The 23484-nt window shown below is 42.4% G+C and overlaps 2 protein-coding genes across 13 annotated transcripts in view; one reads left to right on the top strand and one right to left on the bottom strand.

Annotated features, from left to right (window-relative positions):
- AP-1gamma (adaptor protein complex 1, gamma subunit) overlaps window positions 1-23484 on the bottom strand; it is a 221034-nt gene that overhangs the window by 76036 nt on the left and 121514 nt on the right. The window lies entirely within an intron of this gene.
- LOC111243898 (neuropilin and tolloid-like protein 2) overlaps window positions 1-23484 on the top strand; it is a 64012-nt gene that overhangs the window by 1811 nt on the left and 38717 nt on the right. The window contains exon 2 of one of the 3 annotated variants that reach the window (XM_086980043.1): window positions 5642-5673. The exons of 1 other annotated variant lie outside the window; for it this stretch is intronic. The gene's annotated coding sequence lies outside the window, so the exon portion shown is untranslated. Of the gene's footprint in view, window positions 1-5641; window positions 5674-16808; window positions 17423-23484 lie in introns of those variants that run through there. One more of the 3 variants, XM_022790190.2, reaches the window with a different exon arrangement.

Below are 23484 nucleotides of genomic sequence, written 5' to 3'. Positions count from 1 at the left end.
GACTCCTTTGGCGTTCTCCAACAGCGTTTCAGGTAACTCTTCTCTTATTTCTCCCTTGACAGTCTCTATGCGTCAGTTACCCCTGTCGGATCCCATGGCGCCGTTGCAACCGTAACAAGGGCGCAAGCCATGCATCGTCCTGCTGCGTAACCCAGTGCAACGATAGACCCAGTACTCGGTCTGCCAGTTACCGGCTTATCGGAACCTCCTTCTCTGTTTGCCTTGTAGTCCTTTCTGTTCATATTCGTTTCGTGCCAAATTACCATTCACCATTGCTAACAAATGATGCAGGTCACAAACAATTCAGGGTGAGGCAGTTTCCACCATCCATCGCGCTACCTTCGAGATTCGAGAGGCCAATATCGGCCCGTTAAACGTTTAATGGGCCACCTAGTGGTCTAACTGCCCCATGCGTTTTTCGTATAGAAGAACACATGGACCTTCATTTCGTTGATTAGCTGACTGAATACCACACTGCGCACATCAATTACAACTACTAAAGGCGAACCTAGAACGAGTGCATTAGGGAACGATCGCACCAACGGACATCTAACGCGTAAGGTTAGGATTTTGGAACTTGCAGTGTCTGGCTATCAAACCCACCGTCAGCTTACCTAGATTCCATACTCTTGGGTACATACGGACGTATGTGGTCTGCGTAGGCCAACACCGCACTTGGGATTGTTGCCGTCTATGCGTTCCAATAAACAAATTATGTTGCCAGAGACCGACTGTTTCCCCTCAGCATGCCTTTAAGCCATTCAGTTTCTGGCGAGCCAGATCACCACCTTTTCGTTATGTGTGCTAATGCAGGCATAGGCTTAGAGAAGGTCCGAGTGTCTGAAGTTAATTTAGAGAGTTCAAAGGAGCTCAGGTCCTGCTAATCCGGCGAAGATATTTTCAGAGTAGCGTTTCCGGTATGGCTGCTTCGAAGACTTCGTGACCACTGGCCGGCGGAATGTCGCACAATAAGTCAATAGTACAGCCTCAAATATGACCTTGGAGCTTAGGGCGGCAATGATGAGACTGGAAATGGAAACGTCAGTGCAATAAGCTCTCGAGGGGCCTCGTTGCTAAAGGTTTAAGGCTGACTGATTATCAATGTCAGTGCGCTCTACGAGAAATAAGGACTCAAGGGTAGCTCTCTGCAAAGCCTTAGTCTGTAGTCGTTCAGGCAATCGTCGTCAATTTAAGCTGATACCGAGCGTTATCCTTACAAAGTGAGACTGCTTGGTCCGACCTTAACGAATCTGACCCATGCTATGTTGCCGAGGTAACACGGTCAGCAGAAAAAGAGATTTTTAATGGTTGATTTTGCCTGTCATGCGTTCGTAATTTCTGTAGCCACTTTCTTTGGCCTTTTCGAACTATAGTAAAAAGGTATGGGGAAAGAGAGCTTTAACTGAATTTCTAGTCTTGGTAACTTAGTCCTTTACTTGCGACCGGATGTAGATAGGGAACAGAAAAGCAAAACGAACACACAAAGCTGAGGTATGTCACCGAAGTGCCTGACAACGACGACAATGTTAACTCTATACACATTTGTACGAACTGCCTATTTCTTTCTTCGTAAATCCTGCAAAAGGTTTAGGATTCGTTCTTCGAAAGAGATATAGGACGGAGAAAGAACTTCATAGATTCTTCGAGTTCATTTAATTTTCGTCCGCTCGAGGCTTCAGTCCTATAGACGGGCTCGACTCACCCTGATTTCGATGCGGTGATTGTGCTGCAGAATAAGAGCATAAACAGCTGATAAAGTTGAGCCGTTCATAGACCCTTTATCGTTATCATATGAAAAGATCATCGTGTCTAAAGGATTTCTTGGAAGATGCTGCTGATGTGACGCTGTTCCCTGGCAGGGATCATCTTCATGACGAATTACCAATATGGGTACGCCCGAGTTTACATATAGGGGTAGCTCGAATCCTTTCGATGCGACTACCCGAACGCAAGGAGGAACAACGACATGAAACTAGTGCAGGGCTAAATATAATTAGGTAAGTCAATGATTAAGTAACGAGAGCTTTCTTTGCTCGCGCTTGCGCCCCAACGAAGCTGTCCTCTCGGTGACAATTTACGCACGCGGTAGTAATTATCATAAACGAACACCTTGGATGGCAACGCAATAGATGACCAGCAATTTTGACTTGAGTGACCGGTTAGACGAGCAGGCAAATTAAAAAGTGATTGATGTGGATGAAAACACATTATTATTTTCTAAAAGTGTGAAATGGAAGTCCTGGAGAAATAGATTCGTTCCATCCATTGTTGTTGGGCTTGATTTACTTTGTTTCGATGGTGTCTGTTGATAGTGGCACAAATGATGATTGAATATTTGACACATTGCCCTGTGTCGGCCTTAGCAAGCAAATGGGTGAAAATGTATGTTCTCTAGCTGGTTACTCCGTCGTAGTCCTATACAGTCTGAGACATGACTTTTTCGCATCCTTGAATACCTGTGACTGTTAGCTCAAGACAGCGTAAGCTCTTTTAATAAGATATCAGTAATTGGTTATACCGGCTGGGCATGTTGGTGTTCTACTGGGCTCTGCGTTACTGAATGTATGAATCGTTCGATCATAGCGTTTACGCGAAATTCTTTTTGAGCAACTGTTGTTCGCTAAAATGGCCGGTCACTTAACGTGAGCACCTCATCGATACCGACGAGATTTAGGGTGAACGCGTTCAACGACTCAGGCGCTAGAAATATATCGACTCGGGCTTTAAACAATTCCTGAAAGGTCTTTAACCTTATTCCTGAAAGCATATTACAGCGAAACGGTCAGACAAACGGCTCAGGAGTTTTAGAGTTCAGAAAAAAAATCGACTGCATATCGGGAATAGATAGATTAAGTTCTCCCAGTTTTACTTTGAAGTCCTTGCCCACCTTCTTGTGCACGCCTTCTCTTGTTAGATGAATGCGCTGGCCAGGTACCTGTTTATATTATACATTTCTTCACTGTGTCGCTGGCTGGGTGAATATATAAAAAAGTGACTGAAGCATTCGTTTCGTAGTCTGCTAGCCCCATTTCGAGCCCCCTATCTAGTACATAATATGAAACAATTTCCTCCTTTTAGAAAGTAACAGGTTGACAAAATACCGATTTCGTACAATGTTATTCTTCGTGTGTATTATTGCGTTCAATAAAAATAGACTGTACGCTATAGAAAAGCTATATATTGCGACAAGATAATAATCGGCTGTTTAAGCCTGTCGCGATGGCGGCGCGACACAACACCTCGTAAAGTGTCCTTTGCAGTCAGTATAAAAATAAAAAGATCCCTTTCGAGAGCTTTTTTTTTGTCCATTTTTTTGTTGTAACTGATAGTAATTTGCTGCGAACAACACTTGTAGACGCTGATTATCGTTCACGTTCACGGCCATGCTAATGCTTCTTAGTGAAGAAAAACGGGAACGCTTATTTCGGTTCCTAGCGTCGGAAAGGTCACAAATGGAAAGGTCACTAAATTGACAAATAATATGCTGACAAGTTAATTCATCCAAATCTTGATCAGCAGTTAGGCTTGGCCTGATAGTATGATGATTAGTGACGATCAATCAGTCAGACGAGTTACGGGCGTCAACAACGAACGGTTTGATCGAGGTGCTATGCATTACTAAGGTACGCTATGGAGTAAGATGCACCAAATGGAGTTTCGTACGCTTTAGAAAAATATTTTTTGTCAAGTAAAAAAAACATGTAAAAAACGAATATATAATATATTTGTTTTCTACGTCTGGTACTCGAGCCGTTAGGAATTACGTTAAACGGCAGGCTCTCAGCACGAGACAATGGGTGTTTGCGCCTGAATTCAAACCTAAACCGGCACGTGTCTTCAAGTTCAGCACGCAAACACGTTACTGCTGTACCGCAGCAGTTTTCCGCTATGTCATAGATAGTTTTACTAATATAGAGTAGATAGATAAGTTCTACTAAGGTGGAGCTAAGCAGAGGATTTAAACATGTCTGGAACGCGCTTGGTGGATCGTATGGCTGAAGCTAAAAACAGCCGTTCTATTAGAATGCACGTCAAAGCGAAAAGAACCCATACCTCAGTGCCGCAGGCATGTACCCAATCAATATCTTCTAACGTACACGACGAGTGCGGCCAGCAAATACCACCATTATGCAAAAAACAAAAGTATTCCCAATAGCTTCGTTAGCCAGTCCTTCGCGCTTACAATGATCAGAACGTTGTTTTGCCGCGGAGTTGAATACCATCGACGTACGATCGCGTCGTTATCGAACCAGTTGAGCCACCGACTACGTATCTATCTCGCTACTGCAAACATACTCGTATCAGAGACTTCAGCCAGAGTGAGAAAGTGCGGAGTATTCTGGATCTGACGTGATCCCTTTCCCTCCCGACCGTTCTGGGACTATAGTTTAAAATCGTTCCTCGTCCACTAAACATTTGCTATCCCATCGAAATATATAATGTTCCAAAAAGGAAATGCGACCGCTTAAGAAAAGGGAAGAGGAAAAAAACGGGAACAGGAAAGTCGAAAGGAAAAAATAAATAATCTTTTCACGTCGCTCTTTTACGTCTCGCATTGCTTTGCGGTATCATACGATCGCTGTACAAATCAGCCATATCGTTCTCCTTTTGCAGCCAACGAGGGGGAGTAGTGACGTCGTACGAGGGTGTATCACTTAAATGCTGGCGCGTTTGGAACGACGGAACAAACGATCAACCGACCGACCGACCGACCGACCGACCGAATGAACGAACGGACAAAGGAACAACACGCATACGAGATGCACTCATGAACGTTCTTTGCTGTTTGCCACCCAACCGGACAACCAGTCGACAAGCAACCTAGTAGCACAGAATAATCGATCACTGGAAAACTCTGGCTGGAAGTGACAGATGTAAGCATTAGAAATGCTAGAGCAGAAAAACGACGGATATCTAAATATGCATCGCCAATTGCTCATTTATTCGTTTTCATCGTGGTCTGTTTCCAGCAAGCAAAAACTGGCAAAAGAGGCCGAGGCAATGGCCTTAATTGGCTGATCCATTTGTGTGTAATACTATTGGATGGAAGTGTGAAATTGTTGTCGGCCTTTAGGGGCTAACCGACCCACGAATATTTGTCCTGATCATCATAATAATCATGGACGTAGCAAGGGATTTGTAGAAAACAGATGATTATATTTTTTTCGTGCATGCTTCTCTGTTTATTTATTTGCAGCCTAACTTCGACTAGGGTAAACAAAATTAACTAATAATTTACACGCTAATATAACTGCATACCAAGCCGACCATACATATAGGTTTTTACGTACACGAATGTTACACAATTCGTGTCAATAAAGTTACGTAGGAATTTGCCCCTTTTGTATTTACATATCATGGAAATCTATTGTCCCTGCTTTGCCCTGTATCCCATTAGGCTGCTGCCTGCGTCGCCTAATGCTCACATATCCAGCCGGCGCAGCGATTTTCTTAGCGCCCACCCTGGGGTCTCTCTGCTCACCTACCCACAACGCTAATTCATATTCCTGCTCAGCGTCCTATTTACTTTATTTTTCACTTCTGCTACAATTTTGTTGTAATTGAATGTTTCCCCCCCACTTCAGTTACGTCCGTGTTGTTTACCCCTTATCTCTTACAGCCACACAAACTTTTTTTTCAGAGCGCGGGAGACTACAATGAAATGACCAACAGGTAATCGCTGGAGGGACTACAGAAGAAACAATGAGATAACAATGCCCGCATCATATATTCGACTACCGCGGACCATCGTCTCGGTGCACTCTGCATTCTAGCATCGCTCCGGCTCAAAAGATTTATCAGAAAGTCCGCGTCCAGTGCTACTGCAATTGCGGCTTCGACTCGCAGCCGAAAAGTTCTGTAAGCGATTCCTATGACTTACAGGTCTGCACGACCGGCAGACGCGCTGGCAGCATGCTCGAGATTTTTTCATTAGGCCAAGCAAAATCTCGATTTTGGCGAGTTTCTGGTACGCCATATGATCCGCCGGGTGATGCTCGAGACAGTGCAGAAGCCGAAACTAGAAAAGCAAACAATGATTGCTATAGAACTACCGGACAATGGAAAGCTATGAATTTCCTGAACGACCTTCCGGTCTTCTAGGAACGTTTTGCCTTTTTCTTCGCCACCTCCTCTTTCGCATTGTCGTTTTTTTCTATTATGTTTGGGACTGGACGTATTTTTTCTAGCGTTAGCTACCATATGCTCGGAGAACGCACTTGCAGGATAATTTCATTTTTTAGCCGAGTTTCGCCGGCACAATCTAGCTTCTTCCAATTGTAGGAGAAAGACCAAAATCTGCTTTCCTACCCAATAGGAACAAGAAATGATTAAAGGAAAAAGGTAAAAATCGGGGAAGCACAAATAGCTTTTTGTGTACCGAAAAAGCAAGTCAATTCCGATATCAACTCTGGATTCCAGAGTTCGCTTTGCGTATTGTAGCAAGTATTGAAAGCGCTCTCTGAAACTGTGGCCTGAACTGTGGGCCTGCCTTGCTTGGTCTTCACCCCCCTAAGAGGTTCTCTCTCGTCGCTTTAAAAGGAACGTTCCTCTCATAAACCTCAAGAAGAAAAAATCTCGGCCACAGTAGTGCTGGTAGTAAGTAAGGAACTAGTTCTACGCTTGTCGTTTCCGCGATCGCGGTCTTCTATGCAGCAGGTCGCTATTTTCAGCTGCGTTTCTACTCGAACTCTAGTGGAAGGAACACAAAACAATAATTCCTTGTTTTTTGGAACTCCTTGTTTTATACCTCCGTGTGCCTTATCTCCTTCCACAGGGAAACTGGTAATTTTCCATATTCCAGGATACATTTCCTTTTCATGGTAACACTGTATCTATCCTAAAATCTGCTTTTTTTTTCGGAGATTCTTGTGATACGAAAGAACGAAAGATACCTCTACCACGGAGGGATATCCGCGAGCTGCCGTTCTCGCGCTAAATGGCGCACGATAATTTCATGAGACAGACGTCAACATAAACTTCAGAGAGGCTAAGCAGGTAACTGAAGGCGAAAGATGCAAAATTCACAAAACGGAGTGAACGTACGGGGAAAATTACGGGGAAAAATGTGAAGTATAGTTCGTGTTTCTGCTCGGTAACGAATCGGAGCGAAAAATAGAATGACTACTCTTGCTACCGCTGCTACTGCTGCTGCTGCTGCTGTTGCCGTTGCTGAAGCTGAACGTATCGAAATTTGCAATGTTTGAGCTTCTGCAAAACGATAGAATATATCTGCGCCATTCGGAAAACGTATCGGAGTGGCAGGTTCACAAACTAACTGCGTAAGGAAGTTTGCAAAGTTGAGTCCATTGTCAATACACCTAAATATGATATTGAAATGATGATGCTCATAGACGGACGGACAAACGAACAAAAACGCCAATCAGTATCATTTGTACGCGGCAAACTGAAATCACACACGTATTAGAACGGCATAGCGCAATATGCTTTCTTGATGGGAGTTCCGTATATATATATATATATATATATAATCTAAAATTAAAATTAAAAAACAAAAATAAGCTTTACATGCTTGTCAACTATATTACAGGTTTGGATACCGCTGTGTTGCATTGTTCCAAGTACGTGTCAGTGTAAAAAGGACGTAATACGAGCAACCTAGCGGGAGGAAGGATTTTTTCATCGTTTTTCGTACATACGTTTTTTTTTGAATCTTTGAATGTTTCGAATTTTACGTTCAGTAAATCATCGCACCTCTTTTCGAACGACCCTGTGATTGGACCGACATCTCCGTCTCTCAAATTAGCAAAAAGGCACATCAGCACTTTACAATTACGGGCGAGGCCTTTTCATTGGAAGAAGTACGCAAACTATCTCTAGCTCGCAGGGAAGCGACTACCTTCGAGCTGGATGTCCGAAAACTCACACAGAGGGTACCTTTAAACGAGCTGTTAAGTTACGTAATACTGCGTGAAGGTTGTTTCGTCTGAGAACACACATGTTTGGAACAATTAAAAAGCAAACGTAGCGATATTCATTGAGGATAGGCAATATAAAGATAACTGTAACTTATCGATAGTTACATTGCGTCTGAATAATGGCGTTTCATATAACCTTTACTGGTAATAATAAATTCATTCACGAGATTTCGATATTCGGACAGATTTTTATGCGATTTTTTAAAAATTTTCCATCAGATTTTTATGCGATTTTTTAAAAATTTTCCATCAGATTTTTGCTGCGATTATTGATCAATAATAGTAATCATAATAGTGAATGAATCTGACATTTTTTTGTAATCTCCATAAGTTCGTCGTGTATTTAGACGAACTCCCCACCTCAGGAGACTCTTCGATCGGCCCAAGCCTAGTATTCGCCTTTGCGAGCTTTAAAAAAGCTGATTTCTGATCATATCATATATGTCTGACACATTCTGCATCGATGTGTCATATACAGTCATTCATCTTACTTTTCGCCTCTTCACTGCCGAGATATTAGCGGGATTGCACCAATAAGTGCATCCAAGATCGAATCCTTTAACGTGTCTGGTGGCTCACGCTATAGCAGACGGTCATATATTATACCGTCACCACTAGCAAAACAAGCGTAGCGCGGTGTTCTCTTCCTGCGACTCATATCTGTAGCTAATCCAGGACGAAAACCAGCAGAACTAGACGCGGACCAGGAAATCCTTTCACATTCTCTCTTGAACGAGTCGTCGTTTACGGGAGATCTTACGGGAGCAGCTAGTACATAGCCAGTATGAGTCGAATCCGCTGAGAACAGCCACGGACAGCTAGGGAAAACTGGGCGAAGTATCGCTAACACTGATCGTACATTGGGTCTGTCTACTGAGGTCACCTGCCGACGGTTCGTGGTTGCCAAATACAGGTCAAGAAAGAAAGAAAGAAAGAAAGACAGAAAGAAAGAAAGAAAGAAAGAAAGAAAGAAAGAAAGAAAGAAATTTCGGCCAAGCAGCAGTTTCGTGCCAGTGGATAAGCGGCTGGACGAGTAAGTGGGTAGGCGGATCGTAATGGTCATGTTCGGTTATTCTAACTGACTACCCTTACATTTAGGATTTCCCTGTTTGCCGTGACGATCGTGAAGCAATAGTGATTCTGAAAGGAGATAGGTTTCGAGATCAAAGCAAACGTTGGGATGTGTTAATGATTCGAATTATTATTATTATTATATTAAAACCTTTTTTACTCCTCAAAATTTTACAAGAACAATTACTGTTGATATTATTGTTAACATATCAATATTCGTACAAACATATGTTGAAACGTATCGTCAAGTAACTTATCCCGATAAATTATGAAGAATCTTTATATGTAGATTAATTTTAATGGAAAAACAATCTTATTTTTTCAAATCCACTGCAAACTTACTCTAGCTATTTTCAACAAAATGCGAAGATTTCCATCAAAGACAAGCAACAACCAGCGTCAGTTCCACGACAATAAAATGCCCTTAAAACTACTGTTATCTCCATGCAATACATCGACGGCATAAGTCTCTATAGACACATAAAAAGATCAACGCTTCTTGTGCGCACGATAGCCTTATGCTTAAACTTTTTTTGGGTTACGAACCCCTATTTTGCTATCAGATTCTACTTGAACAGATATGGCAATGCCCTATCAATCTTTGGCTACGTTCCAACCATATCCAGCTACATATCGGAACAATTACATTGCTGAACGCGTCGTCAGACACCTTAATGAACATCTTTATAAAATGAAAAATGTTTATTACTATCATTTATAGCAGTATTTACTTCGAATGTTATTCGTATTGGTATTTATTAGCTACTGCTCATCGCACCGTTGAGGTTAGGAAACGCACACATCAGGCAAACGGCCTAGTTTACAACGACCCCATGTAGACTGACGTGCACTTCGATTATACCGCACTCGTTCCTGATGTCGTCTCTGTAGAACTGCCCGAGATGCAGCCGCACATAAAATGAGGTCACTACGAATTTTTCCAAGCAATTCGATTGTTGTCTCGTGAGATTTGGTGTCACGTCTTCATCTAGACTAGAAAAGAAATTTTCAGTACTTTGAAATGTTCACAGCTCTTTATAAGTTAAAAATGCCCCAGAAAACTATAGGTCTGCTGCTCTCAGATGCTTATTAAAGAGATGCTTAAAGATAAAATTTATTTTTATTAAGATAAATGATAACAAAAAGTATCGATTATCGTTCCAACAAGAGAAAGGTGACGTGCTGAGAACGTCACCACACAGCTGGCTGAAACTTCTGAAACACTGTGCTCCTACGTGCAACGTGCCTATGTTAATATTAACGTATTTAATGGTTTTATCAGCGACGCTAATTGAGTGGCCTTTACACGGTGGCCTAAAAAGCTGGCGCGCTTTTGCACAAAGTAGCTGCCTACATATAATAGGTATGTGAAAGCGTGCGGCATTTTATATTCTAACACTCTAAATTACACTGGTAAATTTGAGTAAAAAAATCACGTCAAATTTTTGCTATGCTAGCGTTCAGCACTATCTTGATATTGATCCAAGTCACCTGGAAACAAACTTTCTTTCGTTGCCATTTTCCTGACGCTAAAAACTCAGTGGGAGGAAATGCCTTTCGAAGTAACCATTGCCTTCCTGATCCTGTCGATTTATACCTGCTACCGGCCGTTTCCAGCGTCGTTGCAGTACCTCGTCGTTACAGCTGTACAAAAATGCAGCCTTTCGTTTGAGGTATTGCAGCGACCGGGCTATATCATCGTGCGAAATTGAGAGAACATCTGCTGGAATCAGTCACTCAGCTGCACTTGTTGAATTCAGCCTGATTTTGAAAGAAGGAAGGACATCGTCATTATTCTAATCTATTACTCTACGTGACGCACAGCCCACGACCAAAAAACTGACAACCGACAGAGTTTATTTGATGTTCTTAACGTGCGTTCGGAAGCCGACGCGGCTTCCACAACATCGAGTGAGGGCCACACGTCGGCGTGGAGTTGGATTTCTCGCTTTAAAAGATTGGGAAAAATTTGGGGCTAGGACGGCCCAGGGAGACTCGGCGTCTACCCTCCAGAAAGCCGATCTCAACACTGCTAACGTAGGAGGGTGAACAAAGTTGCCTGGCTAGTAGTTTTGCAAGCGAAAGCCCGAGGTCTAAAGGACTTTTACCCCCCAGTTACGGTTCCTCTTACTGCTAATATTTCTACAACTTCTGCTGCTGCTCATCTCAGTAGGAAGCAAAGTAAAAAAAGAACGGCCTGGAGCTCAGCAGATTTTTCCAGCTTCTCAGACGCCTGAGCCTTTGCAGGTGTGAAAATGCCGTCGGATAGGTCGACCCACTTTGCCTGCATGCTTCACAGGCCTTAGCGCCGAACTCAACATCAGCCAAAGCCGAAGGCGGCCATCGGACGAATGGCCTAGAAACGGAGGCTTGCCTTCAAGTCCTAAGCGCCATTCTCTCGTTTTCTCCTTCGTATGCAGATTGCGTCGGATCTGACTTCCACTACGCGTAAAAACCAGCGTTGTTTGAACGCTGAACTGCTACTGCCAAGGCTGCTATAGTGAATGGTGGTAGGGAGCGATCATCACGTGCGGATACGAGGTCGTGCCGATCCGAACGCATGGTCGGAGAAATGATTTTCACGTTTTTATTGGCGATGCCGCTCTGATGTTAGGAATGGAACGTTTTTTGCAGCCGAATGCGGAAGAAAGTAATGGAATAGTCATACACCGATTTTCAGCCGCATACGGAGTTACTTGCAGCCATGCTTGGTATCTGGGTAGCTTTTAAAGACACGTTGATTTAAATTTGCAGTACTAGGGCCATTGCCCTGAATTAGGATCCGTACTAAATGCTTTAGGTCAACAGAGACTTTGAAGTAAAATTACTACTTTACTCATTTCATATAGTTTTGATTATATGCTGTTGGACGCGTTTTGATAACCGAGATGTGTCTAGTAGTTTACGCATCGTGCGCGCGCATATATATATATATTTAAGTTTAGAAAGAAGGAACTTCTTGAACAGGTTCTGATATATTTTAAGTAAGTACACAGAAATGAAGATTGACGCATGGAGTTGCGCTATTCCAATCACAGACCGATGTATTTTGAATCTTGTAGAGAGATCTGCGATGAGTTTCTCTCAGATCATTTGTCTTCTACTTATCTTAGGCTAACTTCAATGCTTCGTTGTGAATTTTCAGAGTTGGGCCTGTTTATATATGATAAATAGGTACAGCTGGTAGGTAGTCACTTCTACTCGATAATGAATGAGACGTATCACGCCTCCCGGCTAGAAATACGTTCTTTAGTTTACCTTGGCCAATCCAAAAATCTACTTATACGTTCGATTGTTTCTACAGATTGCCTCCCCTTCATTGTTATTTTAATCTAATAAGAATTTATTAGCGAGACTGGGACTATAAAAGCGCATTGAGCCAAAATTGAGTTCTAAATGTTCTTCGTAAGTTTCTAGCAGCCAATATACGAATAGGTATATACAGTAAAAGAAATCAACCATAGTGCATCGGTTCGTTCATTAGTATCAGCCTGCGAGCCCTCATCCCCACCTAGCATTTATAAATTGTAGGTAAGCTCATTGTAAGTGATTAAGTTATGAGGACACGAATGCAGATAGCAAAATAATACTTCATGCAGTTGGAGCAAGGATAAGTTCACAAGAGTGTATAGCGAACTTTGTTTAAACATATATGGTATTCAGATGTATTACACTTCAGAGATGATTCGTATGCTACGTTTTTACAATAAGTAGTTTCGCGCTTGTGGACGAATTGTCTGTCCGAGTTGGTCCGATCGAATGTCAGAAATCGCTGCTTCAAACCCTGCCCAATGCATATAGTATACTTACAGGTGTGATTAAGTACAGGAAATGTTTCTACATGAAATGAACAGACAGTGCCGGTAGAAGAGCTACAATAATTTTTTTTTTTGTAAGAAACGTAAAATTTTCGTAAATAGTATCGTCTCAAACGTGCGAAAATAGCAGAGAATTAATCAGGACGGTATGTTGAAAATATTACGACGAATCGCCAAACATCATCACAATCGTACCACATGTTTATACACATAATAACATTAAAACAAAAAAAAAAAAAAAAAAAAAGAAGTTTTTCGATTTCGCGTTATTATTATTCGTATTGGTCGGCTCCCTTTACAACCATAGATTTCACACACTTTCCACATTATGACACCGCTACCGGGATTCCCTCTGGCCATTTACACCACTTGTTTTGAACGCATGTTGGAACTCTTTCGATTCTTAGTTTAACTGTTAAGCAATCTGTTTGTTATATTTGAGATTTATGGCGTTGCCTCTATACTTTTTGTGCGATGTGATTGTGAAGACCAATTGAAGCTGAAAAAATCCAGAAGGCCGTATATTAGAGGGTTTTATTGTGATGACGCCGTTATTTTTACGCAGCTTCACCTATGAGGAAGATTACGTGGGAAGCAGGTGTTCAGCTGTGAAGCCTATCAATTTCCTAGGAGTCAGAAAGGCTTCCTACGCAGGAGAGGATGAATTGTAATACAAACAAGGAACCATGACGCGGAGGCTATGGTGGGTACGCAGACGTTCAGCAGATCGGACGATATTGATGATGTGATCTGAAATACATACGGTTGCCCCCTTAGGTTGGTCCATCGGTCTGCTTGTATAAACTTTACGTTGTACAATTTACAGCCTTCTTTTTGAAATGACTAAGCACTCGTTAACCGGTTGCCTATGGTGAGTCAGTGTCGGATCCTCAAGGGATCGGTCTATAACTGTCGCCTGATATCTTTGCACGACATATCGAGAAGTTAAAATGTTTGCTTAAACTAGAGAAAAGCTTTTGAATATTCCAGAATCTCTTAAAGCTCAATCGAGAAGAAAATCGAGAAAAGAATTAGCAAATATGTTATTAACCCACATATTATCCAAGGCCGGTACATAAGGTAAATATGGCATTTCCTTTTTTTGCCTTAAATATTACGTATCATAGCTGTTATTATAAGTGTGCGCACGGTTTGTAAATAGCAATAATGTTTTTAAGCATTATCGCTCGCATTAAAGAGTTCGTTTTCTGTTAAGCGACTCTGTACGATTATTTAAAACACACGGCTCCTCAAACGAATTCAACAAGTCTATACGATCTTGGATAATATTTTCACATGAAATATAGAGATATAAGCCATAGATGGTATTTGCTGTGTGCTTTGTTTTTACGAGAGGAGAGTACCTTCGCGACCCTTTCGGGACTGTTCGTGCGCATCAATACTGAGTTTAGCGAATACGGTCCTCCGGCACGCATTGCAAGCTTCGTTCCAGAATATAGAGTAGTTCGAGCAAATGACCTCCAATTTTACCTGGTTATAAAGGAGATGCGTGTAGTACAAAGCTTTCGAAAGATTACGACGGGTATGCATTGAAGATGCATTCGACTGTACACGTGCAGTCGTTCTTAAAGGATCAACCTTTGAACAAGCAAGATATTTGCAATATCTTCATCGATCAGTACACTGAAGACTCTAGGCTAGGTTATAGAATTTATGAAATACGTTGAGCTAAATTGACGCACTATTTTCGTTGCAAAGCTTTGACCACTGATACTGTCATAACTATAAACAGACGACCTTCAGCAACGTACTGTATCTTCGTAGCACTCTACGATCCCGTCAGCGTAAACCTCGTTATCACATCTGACTTCGAAACCAGTCGGCCAAGTTTGTTCTAACGGGAACATCACGGCTACGCGAGGTGCCGATCTATCCCTCTAGGGGTGTGAAGGGGGTATTTGCACCGGTGAAATAGCGACCACCCGAGAAATGTGAGAACTGACAAGACAAGAATTGAGTTACGACTTCAGCCTTTGCTCTGACGTAGACATTGCCTATTTTTTGAGCGTTAAGTATGCGGTGCTGATAGTACACCTACTAAATCAGATAAAAGGCAGCATATATCAAGACATTGTCGGCTTCTATGCCGCTTCTACATAACTATGTGCACGAAGAGCCAACGGACAGCTGATATGCCATCGACAAAATTGGCATAAGGACAAACGACTAAAAGCTGCAATTTAGCCTAAATCCTATGCATATATTTCCGTTTTCCTATGAATTCTTTAGCGTTACATGCTGTCTCGCGTACGCGCAGCTCTCCGAAAGCCGCTTATAGGCTTAGTTTTGCTATTAGACGTACTAACTTATTCGTGTTCGCCTCATCCTAAGTTCAGCCGTCTTAACAGACGTATAAACCTACGTCATACGTGCTCTTTTTACCACCTTTTTCGTTTCAACCCCGCCTGGGAATGATCTCCTCGCTCAGCGGAGCTATCGACCGACGTGAGTGATTGGGAACAATATTGTTAGGGATTAGCGAGATCTGCTACTTAGCCCCTTGGCGCTATTCGTGTTCAGTAGCTCGACGCGTGACTCAATTCAGCACTCTACTCAGTATACCTGTCTGCGTATATACTGATCGATTCGCAAGAACATTTTTTGATAGCCAACTTATCGGGCAAGAAGCACGTCGCTTATTTAACATGAAAAAGCCACGAGACGGCACGACGTTGTGAAGCAGAACGGAGGAGATCGAGAGCAAATGACAGGTGCTACATACCGGGTCAACAAGAGCAGCCGTGGAAAAACGAGGCCTCAAGAAGTGACGACATCGAGACACTGCAACGAGAAGCTCTCCTGCGTACAAGAGAATATAGAAGGCAGGCTTGTCACGGCAGAGGCTTCATGCTGGCGGTCAACGTTCTCTCGCATCCGCTTTAGGCAAGCTGCGCCGTCAGTTTACCTGAGTAGGCCCTAACGTCGAGTCATAGTTCAGCCGTTTGTGGCCGTGCGTAGGCAGACAGGTAACGTGCAGTGACTGTCGCTATTACTTTCGTCGTTTCCACGATATCATAGGAGTAGGGAGATGGTAAGAGCAGAGGGGCAACGAAAAGAACTTTCAGAACATTTGACGTATGTTCGTATCATGCTGTTCCCTATTGCGCTCTGCGTAGTACATTTTCTACGAACGTGGGGACGTACAACGTGTTCGGTGGCAAACGTCGCCAGGGGCTTAAAAATCGGCTGGAACATATATCTACGAATGGCAGTTGCCATTGCATCTGTTTCATTATACGAGCCGCTAACGGGTATGAACATAGCATGTGTCACCATATATATATATATATATCTATCTATATATACATATCGATAATAGCGAAGAAGTTCTAGGAGGTGACATAAGCTCTGCTTTTGATGACCGGCAAGCACAAGCAATGAACGTTCGGCAAAGAAGGGAATAGGAAATTGATTCTGTTCGTGAGATGGGCCTTTTTGCTGATGAGAAAAGTGTGGTTTGGTGTAGGTCGTATGGATAATACCGTACATGGACATCTTTGGAAACGAAGAACGAAACCATGTAAAGCAAATACGAAGCAATATTATTCTGATAACACAAATCCAATGGGAGCCTAATGCATTCGTTTTGTAGCTGGTACTTATTTATGACGAAGCCACTGCCGATCGTCTATTAAATGCATCATATAAAAAACCTATTCTATATATATGTGTGTATGTATACATGTATATAAAGGGTTATAGAAAAAGTGTTTATATTTGTTGTTTTTAAGCCGAAACTGAAACAGATAGTTTTTTTTTTTACCTTAAATCATGTCAAATCTCGGGTCGCAGATGTTGACAACGGTAATCTAGCTAGAAAAGCGGTCGGTGCTTATTTGACAACGGAATCTATATATAGTGTAGCACTCGTAAATGGCATTGACGTTAGGGCGGACTGAATCAAACTCCGTGGGTAGCTACATGCTTACGATCGTATGGTGGCGTAGACCGCATTCATTAGGTTCGTGCGGAACAACTGCATCTGCATCGCAACGTCAAATAAAAATGCGCGTCTCCGGCAAAAAAACAACTGGGAAAAATCATCGATTTCGATCACAGCCAAATCATGGTGTCGATCTATCTAATTAATTATTTTATTTTTTCGTCTGCATACATGAGCAAGGGGAAGTATACTTGTCAAACAACAAACTATTTTGCCTCATCGTAATACTCTCCATTGAAATCACTCGAAAGGGCGCGTTCTAGGAAGTTTTCCTCTTTTCACAAGGCCACGCGTGTCGATAAATTGCCAAATGACCTTAAAATAGCAAGTGGCCGGAAGAAAAATGAGCACTTCTTTCTCTATCTTCGATTCGTTAAGGTTAACATTGACATGTTTATTTGATTGGGGGGACGGCAAAGAATCTGTTGAAGAACAACAGGTCTCCCACCTTACATTCAATACGTCATTGTACCAGGAATGACCTCTCACAGCAGTTGCGGCGTCAGCAACTGAGAGCTATGTATCAACGTGTTTTGTTTAGGCTGTACCATCTGGGTCTCTGCCAACGCGGATGAGATCATCGACTCATCAGACAGCACTTGCTTCATCGATAGAACCGCCTCAACTATACGGTATGTAGAAATCCTCTCTCTCTCTCTCTCTTTCTTTCTCTTTCTCTCTCTCTCTCTATATATATGACTTCTAGATCACTACTTCTTCATAGTACATGTACATATATATGGGACTAGCAGTTGGGTACAGAGCCCTCTTGGCAGTTTAGAAAAGTAACCTGACCAGTATAGACAGAAGAATGGATGAAGCTGAAGTAGTGTGAAATCGCATGGGGCCGAATTTATAAACGGGGGTACTGTCAGGGACGGGGTAAGAGCAACGAGCGCAGAAAGGTCCTGGGGTCACTGCTTGACCGGCCGGGCTTATGCAATTGAACACAACGCTGTACATAACGTACGCTTAAAGTGTTAGCCGAAACAGTACAGAATCACAATAAACTAGAACGCTGAGAAATACTATAGTCCGTTTTACTGGAGTGCTGTACATTGGACTAAATTGAAAAATTAAATATTTCATTTTAAACGGCCCTGACTAATATCTATCTCTTGGCATACTGCAGCGGTTGATTTCAAGATCGTTATAGGTGTGCTTATTAGGAATAAATCGTGACTCGCCATAAACACAGCGACATACGAAGGCTACCGATGTTTCTGTTTTTCATAATTACGGTCTTCGTCAGGTGACACATTTAATTGACCCTCTACTAACTAATTGTTATCCGATTTTGTATAACTGTTCCGAGGGCGATCCAATTTACTGACCGAGATAACGAAAATAAAAATTTAAAAAAAAAAAAAGAAATTACAGTAATTAAAATTCTTCCACGAGTTTCTTTCCAATGTCCTTTTCCTCCGAATCATCATAGACCCATCGTCGTTCTCACGCAGCTGCTGGATACACATATAGCGAAAGACTCAAACCCGACCGTAAAGTTTGTCACAGCACATTATACTCAATATACATACAAGTCACATATAATGACTATTGCAAACGCATTGGTCTGATTATTACGAGGGAGCGATGATATAAACACATCATGACCCAAGTGATCAGGGCCCGCTTTTCATCGTTAGCAGCCCAACCCCATACGCATAGCCGTACACTAAATGGCTAACAACCAGTGAAGACCCTCATCCCGAATCGGTTCCGTTTGACCGCTAGGTATCCGGACTGTGCACAAGGACTATCAAAGAGGAAAATGCCTGTGAGCAAAATAAATTTCCTCCAAATAACGAGGGTCTGGGGAACGTTCAAAGGGTGCGGGTTCCTAACCAATATTGAGAATATCCAGTCTGGAGCGGCTTAGTCGAACGACACACGCCAGGCGAATAGGTAGATTTGGTAAAACTGGCTAATCGAAGAAAACTTTGTTGCCGGACCAGTGGAAACAACTACATTGCACCCCAGTTAGAGGGGGGTGCAGAAAAAAGGAAAAATTGGTAAAGGAAAAATCTGCTCATTTGCCTGGTGCGTAAGCCGGTGTAAACCGCCAATGGTATATAATAGAATACCACTAGATACAAGAGATGTTGTCTCGGTATTGGGAAATTGACGCCCAAAATCTTATGGCCCCGAAGCAATTGTTCAAAATGGGTAAATTGTCCCGGGCGAGGAATCAGTCCAATCCCTCATCCGGCCATATTAAAGATCCGTAATTATCTACGTCGAAATGTGTAGCATGAGAGCTGCAGAAGAAAGAACAGTTCGGTCTTTTGTAAAATCCGGCGGGTTTTCCCACGAGGACAGGACATGGCTATCTGAACATGAACGTGTGGAAGGATTAACAAAGGCATGTTAATGATAGGATATGGAAAGGCTAACAATGCGTGGAAAAACGTCCGTCACATTGGCATCAAGGTACATCGCTCCTATTTAGGAATAGTGCATACGCTGAGGTTCAATGCTTGATTCAATTAGACAGTAGGTAGATTCCGTATGATTGGGTATGCTAAATACAAATATGATAAAGTGCCCTTCGTCTGTGAAGAAATGGGATACAAACGAAATAGGGAACGCGTACCTTGCAAAATAATTTACCACATATAGAACATGCTGTACACATAATTTGTGATAAGGAAGGTTTCCTGTTTGGTCCGTTCGAATTGAGCAAGTCATGACCCGTTCTAAAATCTAGGTCACACGGCACGTCGTATCGAGATCCCGGGTTCCAATTCGAATTTCCTTATTGCTCCTTCTTATGAGTTCTTCACAGATATTCGCCACTCGTAAATAGGCCAAAAGCGCAACTGCTGTCGCGTCCGGAAGACGTACCTCAATTTCCAAGGTCTTGTCCTGTAGGTTTCAGTATCTTTCAAGTCTTCACAAAATACAACTCTGTCAAGTCGGCAGCGACTAATTAGCAGAACGCCACGTTTTCCCCAGGCTCTGCTACCATATTAACGACCTTTATTGTTGCTTTGCTGGAAGCACAATTATGGCTAGAATGACGGTGCCGACGGCACTCATGTATGCTATTCCCCGCTTTACGATACATGCATTGATTGTCGTGCGGGTGGTTTTAGAAAAACCGGAAAGATGATTAGACGCGAAAGGTAGTATGAGCCTACGCACCGAGTAAAATAGAATTGCGACAAAAAGTTTATAATAAGCAGGGAACGAGCTAGAATCTGTACCCACTGGTTACTGGCATTAGTGACAAAACATCATAATAGCCCAAGATGAAGTGTCAGTGCTCGGCCGGGTGTAGCTCGCCCCTCCAGTCATTGCTTGGAGCAAATACGATGTGAATTTTTGGGAGTTCAAGGTACATCGCTCCTATTTAGCAATAGTGCATACGCTGAGGTTCAGTGCTTGAAGTTTGGCATCCACTAACGCTAGTGGGGCATCGTTTCACAAAGTTGTAAGTTCGTCTTAGCATAATATGAAATACGAATCAGCCCTCACCGCAGTCTGTCAAATGCAGTTTGTTTTGAATCTAGAAAATCTTTTGATGTTCCTGCGTTTAGAAGGCAAATAATCAACTACTACTTTATCACGGGGACAATCAAGGGATCCGACACGAGAAAGAGAATAAAACTAGAGATTATACGTAGTAACAGTGTGTACTGTCATCTCCTAGCCTAAACGGCACGTTCCCGGTAGTTGAGAGGCACGCTTTGATGATAAGAAAGTCGTACCACGCGGTTTGTTCTAAGGGGAAAGTTAACCCAAGGGAACTCGTTTAAGGCAGTTGGACAATGAGAACAAAGAGTGACGGTGAGAGGTCGGAGTTATCGGTGACATTCGGAGTTCTGCACGACTCTAGCAGACGATATCGTGCAAGTTAGCACGCAGTAACGGTAACGTTATGGAGTTTAGAGTTGTTTGCTTCGATTGATACTGATACTCTCTGCAAGCCGAGACCATGTCTCGAAAACGAAGCCCAACTGACTTATCCGGCGTTGCTGTCTTCTCGTTCGCAGTGAACAGTAGCTGGTTAGCCGATGCAGTCGAAGGAAACGTTGTGAAAAAGCTAGTAAGAACTAGGATAGGGCTGATATCAGACGCTGCCGAACCCAGTCTAAAGTAACCGCCTCAAAATGTCTTAAGAAACTACTATCCGTGTTCAGCACGATTTCCGCTACTCGGAAACCGCGCTTTTTAGCCAGATGATGAGGGGGGAAAAAGCTTAGAAGTCAGACCCCAACGAGTTGAAAGGCTCATTGATGCATGCATGAAATTCGTGCGCCATCTGACGGGAAGGAATCTGTACACGATCTCAGCAAGGATTCTAGCATGCCCGCAAAAAGAAAAAAACTATGAAATCGCTCAAATTTGAAACACAAGCATGCTTTCCTTTCTGTTTGATGACTGGCGAATTCTCCTAGCGAAAGTCGAGTCATCGAAATGGCTGTACCGTGTTTTGGGCAAAAGAACGGAAAATATGGCAGATTTTTATAGAAAACGTGCATTGTTGGTGATTCTAGAAACGCTGGTGTCAGGATTATTAGTGTCGTTGAAAATCGACGAAAATGTAGGTTGTTCAATTGAACAAAGGAAAAACAAAGGTCTGACTTGTGGGGTATATCTGTTTCCGTCATTACATAGGTCAAATTAGTAAGTTTATTTCATCCAGACGAAATCTAAGAATTATTAAAGATTTTTTATGGAAAAAATAGTGCCGCCTATTGTCAGTGTTAGGTTTTATACGTGTCCGTAGGTCATAGCTGCAAAACACGTTGTAGGAATGAAGAGCCTTGAAAATATCTTATTATTAGCAGCTTTCATACAAATGGACACAAGTGCTTCCATGATTTATATTATTAAAATTTTTAAAGGTTTGAGGCGACGTAAAGGGATGTGATGCGCGTGTTCGAGGGAAAGCAAGGATTCTTAAACTGCTTTCGTCCAAATGAGCTCCTATCGTAAAGTTAGCAAGGACTGAGCACCACAAGCACAGGGAGGTTCTCCGATGATGTGTCAGCGGTAATATTAGCTTATCGTCCAAAGACCCCTGCATTTTATGGTATATGTTAAGTATCCTCAACACGAAAATGTGCTATATTTTATATAGCAATAACGTTTTTTTCTTGTACACGATGCATTGTATTTAGACAGTAACTTTTTAACTAATCACGTGTCAGCTAACCAATAGCCATGTACACTCTAACACTGAAATATAAGTTGTACATTTTCCTTTGAAGGAAATTTGCAGACAACAGGGAAATGCAAAATTGCCTCGCTACCACCTACCTGCAGCCATAACAATTCCACGCGCAGGGGCACGACAGAAGCATCAAATCTCCCTTGCACTTCAGTATTTTCTGTTATCATATAAATCGACCTGCTCCGAGAGTAGATTTCTATTCAATTCGAAACAAGTTACTCAAGACACCGGCGTATGCAACGAATCGGAATAACCGGAAACCTGATCTGAAAATCAGCTCCTGTATATTTAGATGATATATCAGATTGGCTGGAATTAGGAGCATATTGTCTCGATAAATAACTGTCGTCTGACAAACGAGTTGATTCCCGCTGACATTTATGGAGAGCGCTGCGACCCAATTAAAGGTATGGAGAAGGTAGACGTTTACTGATGGCCAAAGCTGTGCTTCAGCGTTCACTTACGACAATTGGTCCGATACCGCTGAGTAGTGATGACGTTTTTGAACAGCAGGACAAACGCCCGATAGGCCAAAATTAGATTCGGCAGACGTGTTTTACAGAAGCTGTACCCACGTAAAAATGGGTACATTTCTCGAACGCTCGGACGGAAGCAACGGAGGCTATTTATTGCTTGTCAAAAGAAAATAAAGGTTTTTTTTTTTAATGAACAAGCATAGTTCTTAAGTAATGGTTCACCTAAACATTGACTGATTTTCATAAGTGAACTGTCGTTTCATAGAGGAATAATGTTGTGAAAGCCTTTCGAATTAAGCTCTTCCGTATGCTGTCGTCGGATAGTGTGTGGGTCATAGAGCAGCGCTTGTTTGCAGGTAATAGGAATTCATAATCTAGACTGATTGTTACTTCGTTCTGAAGCGCAGTTTCAGAATGACTCAGGGTCAAACGAATTGTCCACTGTGTTGTTAGAGCAATGTAGCGTGGGTTCGATTTCCGCTTTCACAAAAAGTGTACTGACCATTTCGAGCGAAGAATGTCAAAAGCACTAATTATTCCTTTCATATAATTTGTCTAATCAGATCCCATCAGGCAAAAACGCTTCGCCCAGATACGTTATGGTACTTGATTGGTGTTCAACGAACGATTTGCAACGATGCGTAGCGGTGGAAGGTCCTTTAGTTTGTTCAGTGAATATGAGTTCCGTTAAATACCGTACTCATTCATATAATATTCATTTGTCAACAATGGCTAGATCAAGAGTGAATATGGACGAATACGGCTTTGCTTGAAGGCCAGTTGCTCTTCACCGGTAAACATTGCATTGCGGCGTGCATTACGTGCGCGGTGATCTTGGCGAGGACGTGCGAGGAGACTTCCCGTGCGAAACTTGTTTTGTTGGAACAGCGCATCAGTGCAGCCAGAAAGTATAATACTCCAAGACGTCTCATGATTGCTCGTGTACGTATTGAACTTATCGTTAAGAAATCTATACGGCAGTAGAAAGAGGGAGAGAGCTGGGAAATTACCGAGAGGTACAAGATCAAATGTGATTGTT

The sequence above is a fragment of the Varroa destructor genome, unplaced genomic scaffold, assembly GCF_002443255.2.
Source record: "Varroa destructor unplaced genomic scaffold, Vdes_3.0 BEIS01000002.1, whole genome shotgun sequence".
Taxonomy (NCBI): domain Eukaryota; kingdom Metazoa; phylum Arthropoda; class Arachnida; order Mesostigmata; family Varroidae; genus Varroa; species Varroa destructor.
Note: the sequence above shows the minus strand (reverse complement) of the source record. Positions and strands in the feature narration are given on the sequence as shown.